Genomic DNA, 5,908 nt, shown 5'->3' on the forward strand with positions numbered 1-5,908 from the left:
CTATTAAGATTTGAATAGTAAAATGTAAGTTATATCATTATGTCATTGCTTAATTTGACGTCAGAGATGGGTCTAATAGTTCTTTTCATTTGTTTTTTCTTCATTTCAGAAAAAGCTCCTGAATGTTCTCTCAAGTTCTTGGAGGATACGAAGGGTGTTTTCAGCAGCTCTTCCAGTGATGCTGTGACTGTTGTGGAGCCTTTTATTCCTGAACCATCGTCACCTGCTTCAGATCACTCCGGCGTCATTCCAAATAATGGTAAATCATTATTTCTCCATCATTATTTTAAACAGTATTATCTTGTTTTCCACTCAAAATAAGGCTTGTTTTTACAGAATATTAAAATTATTTCCCCCATTATAAAATTATTTTCTCGACCAGCGCTGACATTTTTTAAATAAAACAATGGATCTAGCAACAGACACTCTACTGACTATAAGTCTACTAATACTCTACTAATACTCTAATGAGAGTTAGTAGACATGTGCAGTGTTACTGATAGACTTATAGAATGTCTTAAAGGGACCAAAATAAAGTGAAACCAAAGTAACAATTTGATGTGACCACTGACATTGATAATTGTTTCCACAGATTCCTCTCCGGGCATCACGCCATCCTCAGCTTGGTCCTCACCCTGGTCCTCACCCCCCCCTGAGGCCCATGTCGAGACGGGAAGTAGAGAGTCGTTGAATCTGTGCAGCCGAGGCTCGGACAGCGTCGAGGGGAGCAGGAGTGGCGATGGATCGGAGAGCCCAAGCGAAAAGGGTTTGTCCAGGTCCAACAGCCTCGAAGGGTTTCTGTGTCCTCCGCTGCCGGGTCAAGTTCCTGTCGAGCCAACAGAGACATCAACTGGCCGAACTGCTCAGGGTGCCGTGGAGGCTTCTCCTGTGAACGAGAGCTCAACAGGTGAGACTGAAACAAGGCTTGGCAGTGCAAAGTCTACAGATAGAGATTTAGCTATTTCATGCATAACTGAGTCAAGTTTTTAACACGTCCGATCACATTTACTGTTGCTCGACCAGCACTGATATTTTTTAAATAAAACAATGAATCTAGCAAGCTAATAATTGTCTCACATTTTTCTGTTTGTTTTTCAGAGTCCTTTGAGTCTCTCTATAACGTGGAACAGTTAATTGGATCCGGAGGATTTGGCAGAGTGTTCCTGGGAACACGCAAATTCGATGGCAAAAAGGTAAATCTTACTGAATTGCACAAACATGTTGCTCTTGCATGCATCAAAACACATTTAAAACAATTTACAGATGGTTTAATACTTAATACAAAGCCAGGTGCTTGAAAACTGTTACTGTTATTGAAACTGTTTTTTTTGTGTTTTTTTGTGCAGGTTGCCATCAAGCGGATGCTCAAGAGTGCCAATTATCGTTATCTTTATATTGTAAGTTGGCCAAAACCTGAATGTGTATTGAGTTGTTTAAGTGCAGATTACTGTAGTTAATACACCTGTAGGAAGCATTAGGTATAAATGTGATCAACAAATAAGCCTAGAGGCACCAAATAACTTTGAGCTGAAAAGGCTCTTTTGAACGCATCTAAAAAGATCAAAGAATAGTACATTTCAAAATGATGTTTTCTTCAGATTTTTACCCAGCTAACCTTCTGTCTGCTTCTTCTCTCTAGCCTGGGAATCCCAAACCTCTCGTCACAGAAGTGGCGCTGCTGATGATGATGAGGCAAGAACCCATAAGCCCCTTCGTCATACAACTGTACGAGTGGTTTGAACATCCTAAAGAATTCACTCTGGTTATGGAGTATCCGGGGCACTGCGAGAGCTTGTTTGACATAATCTATCGTCAACCTTGGAGTGACTGGTTCTCACGGGTCGTCATGAGACAGGCTGTGCGGGCAGTGCTACACTGCATCCATCATGGTGTTTTCCATAGTGACATTCATCCACAGAATGTCCTGTTTGAGAAAGACACGCTAGATCTCAAGCTGATAGACTTTGGCTGCGGTCAGCTGTTTAGTAGTGAAGGCTACGAGAGAAACAGATACAGGGGTGAGCATTTTGGGAGTGTGGAAACCTGAAGGTAGTGACTTACAAATTTTTGGATGATGCTTTAAAAAAAAAGCTCAACAATGTGCAAATGTCTTCCTTACAGGAGTTCTGGATTACTGCCCACCTGAAGTCTTTACAGAACCTCGATTCCACGCCGTCCCTGCAAACGTCTGGTCTCTAGGAGTGGTGCTGTACGAGTTGTCAAACGCATGTCTTCCTTTTTGTAATAGAACGGAAATCACACAAGCCGAAGTTACATTTCAGAACCCCAACTTATCCAAACGTGAGTGAATAATGATGATAACATGGATAAACACACATAAAGCAAACGAGTTGTACAGAAAGTTAAAGGTTGTAGTGTGTCAGAATTTTTATATATACTGTAGCTCAACGTACACCGAGAGCATCGCTGTTTTCAAAAATGCCAGGTCACATGGTCATGACTAACCAGCTCTCTCCTTATTAAAATGTGTACAGACTGCAGGGATCTGATTGGACAGTGTCTAGCTCGCGATCCAGCTGAACGCCCCAGCTTAGAGCAGATGTTACAACATCAATGGTTTGTTCGTACACAACGCTAGATTGGAGAAGCTGAGGAGATTCACTCGATCAGTTTCAGGTGTGTGGAAGTGTAACAAGCAGAGTAGGATTATTATCTTTTGTCTTAAATTCTGCATTATTTGTAGTGAGATTTTCAAATTTGTGTTCATTGTAATGTTCTTGTTATAGTCAAATCACCTTCATTTATATAGCGCTTGATACTATATAATAATGGTAAATCATTATTTCTCCAACATTATTTTAAAAAGTATTATCTTGTTTTCCACTAAAAAATAAGGCTTGTTTTTACAGAATATTAAAATTATTTCCCCCATTATAATATTATTTTCTCGACCAGCGCTGACATTTTTTTAAATAAAACAATGGATCTAGCAACAGACACTCTACTGACTATAAGTAACTTTTCAACTACATGTCAACTTATTCTAACCCTCTACTAATACTCTACTAATACTCTAATGAGAGTTAGTCGACATGTAGGTGCAATGTTTCTTATAGACTTATAGAATGTCTTAAAGGGACCAAAATAAAGTGAAACCAAAGTAACAATTTGATGTGACCACTGACATTGATCATTAATATTATAAAAAAATAAATAAACAGTTTTTGATATCTGAAATGTTCCATCCTCAGGCCTCTCCAGATCCTGGAAAACTACTTCCACAGATTTTTCTCTGGGCATCACATCCGCCATCGCTGCACTGACGAGAATGTCTCCCAAGCGTTGGGCTGGATGTAATAATCCACATAGCCTCTCTCTATTTACTCCCGAAATCTGAACCGCTGAAGACGAGGTGGATTAAGTTTGTTTTTGAAGAAAATGCTCCCTCAACTCTACCAAAATTCGTTTATGTCTGCTCGAATCATTTTACACCGGACAGCTTTTTGAATGAGGCTCAGTATAAAGCAGGTTTTGCAAAAAAATGGCTCCTGAAGGATGTAGCAGTGCCAACTGTTCGTGATCCAGCTACACATCTAGAAGTATGTATTACGCGTTGGTTTTCCAAATTGCCTTTGAATTTGTCAAGTTCATAATAACATGTTAGACTTATAAAGTTTGTGATAGCATGTGATAGCACCATGAGTCCAGCTATGTTGTTATTTTTTTATCGCGCTGATAGTGGAATCTTTATTTGTTAAGGACAGCACATCAGAACAGAGCAGCCAAACCAGAGATGTTGCTTGCCAGACAGACGCAAAACCGCTGACCAAGTCTGTTGGTACTCAGTCATCAATGAAGACGTTTCATGTTCGCTACAGGAGTTCAGGTATGTTTATGTATTACATGATACTGCTTATACAGAGGACTTATAACTAGTCTTGTTACACAATAAGTGTCACATAACAGTAACACACAACTACTTTGTATATTACAGGTGTCCAGACGACAGATACAGTTTCAGACATTGACAGTTTGTCACCAGCAGCTGGTTTAATATTTAGGACCTCTACACCTATAAAGTGGCCATCAAAGAGACCTCGTGTGGAACTGGAGGAAGAGGATGACGAAGAAACCCTAATGGACACATCATCTGAAGTAGCACCTGAAGAGCAAGATTATACATTTGATCCAGCAGAGACGGACACAACTTTAACGGAGACAGCAGACATGTCGTAAGTTTCAAAACTGCATTTGTTTTAGAACAGGGGTGTCAAACTGAGTTCCTTGTTGGCCACAGCACTGCAGAGTTTACCTCTAATCATTATTAAACACACCTGAGGCAGCTAATCAACTCTCTGAGGCCCCGTTTACACGTACATGGTTATTTTGAAAAACGGAGACATTTCCCTTCGTTTGCACCCTTCGTTTACACGCAAACGGAGGATTCGCCAATGAAACCGATTCTTTCTAAAAACTCCGGCCAGAGTGGAGATTTTGAAAATCTTCGTTTGCACGTTTGCATGTAAACTGAGAAAAACGGAGTTTTAGGCAGCGACGTCACAGAATGTGACCATTTTCGGGATTCTGATTGGCTAAGGTGGGCTTGAGCTTCTCGTTACACTGCCACCTACAGGTTTGGCATGCTCTTGACAGCATATACACAGGTTCGTGTGCACGATGTTATTTTTGAAAACGAAGAGGGGAGAAATGTCCGTTTATGAAAATAGCCATCCACGTGTAAACGTAGCCTAAGGCTCATTCAAAAAGTTCAAGTATGCCTGTTGATCCTTCTGGAACTGAGTTTAACACCCCTGGTTCAGAATTTTATTATTATTATATTTTGTTACTTTTGTATTTAATATTTGTTAACCAGTACGAGTTTTTGTTTCTTAGTGCTCAAGCAAAATGGCAAAATGAGACGCTAGATCGCCTGAGTGAAAGGGAAAGGGTCATCGTTGGAGGTGACATGAGGGCTGACTCACCAGGTACATAGTTGTAAATAAGAAGGATGCATGGATGCTCGGGTATTTTCCGGATCATGAAGCATAACATGCATAGGTAGTATCTAACTGAATTCAATGCACTCGTGGTAATAATGCTTTGTGTAATATTACTTTCAAAGGCCACTCTGCAAAGTTTGGAAGCTATACATTGATGGACCTTCAGACCAACACCGTTGTGGACACACCAGAGCTGGTTCAGGTGGGAGAGAAGAAATATCACTATTTAAAAAAATTACATTTTGAGAAGTTTAAAACTTCTGGTTTGTCTAAGTTGATTGTTTCGTTCCCTATACTTGTCTATTTCAGAGTAACGAAGTGGGAGGAAGCTACCACATGGAAAAAGGATTACAGAGGAGCCTTGCCCTGTTGGAAGCTCGTGGTGTTACTCTGGAGTGTATTGTAACTGACCGCCGAATTACAGGGGGTACTGGGGGGTACTATACCCCCCAATGAAGACCCAGTAGGGGACAGAAATATCAGTTTTGGGGGGGTCAGATAATTTTTCTGATATTGTGAAAAAATATAATTACAGTTACAATACAAGTCAACTCCTATTTTCACTGTAGGAACATTTTAATGTAAAGCGATTTCAGACACCCCTATTGTGGACCGTACCATTTTTAACCACCGTGGGTAGAAGCAACGGAGATAGAGAACGACTTCAACTTCTCAAGCAAGTGTCAACGTTGAATGACAAAACGCTAGTTTCATAAAGTATCATTCTTTTCAACATTCCTTATTTGTATATTCAAAAATATTTAAAATAATCTAATTTAATAGTTATAATTTTTTAATGTAAATGATTTAATTTTATTGGTAACAGCCTAGTGTCTAATTATTTTAATTGAATATATTTATCAAATTTAAGAATTTGAAATGAAAGATGGAGCATACATTTAATAAAATTAGGGGAAAATGCCCTTTATAAAGCTACAAAAAATGAT

General features: G+C 39.5%; 1 long non-coding RNA gene across 1 annotated transcript; it reads left to right on the top strand.

Annotated features, from left to right (window-relative positions):
• The first annotated feature begins 3,958 nt into the window (after positions 1-3,958).
• Positions 3,959-5,908, top strand: LOC309491651. Its single transcript, XR_014203237.1, has 3 exons — positions 3,959-4,193; positions 4,855-5,163; positions 5,271-5,908. It is a non-coding gene; the product is annotated as an uncharacterized lncRNA (long non-coding RNA).

Source organism: Leuciscus leuciscus, assembly GCF_965113295.1.
Source record: "Leuciscus leuciscus genome assembly, contig: HAP1_SCAFFOLD_404, whole genome shotgun sequence".
NCBI classification, from domain to species: domain Eukaryota; kingdom Metazoa; phylum Chordata; class Actinopteri; order Cypriniformes; family Leuciscidae; genus Leuciscus; species Leuciscus leuciscus.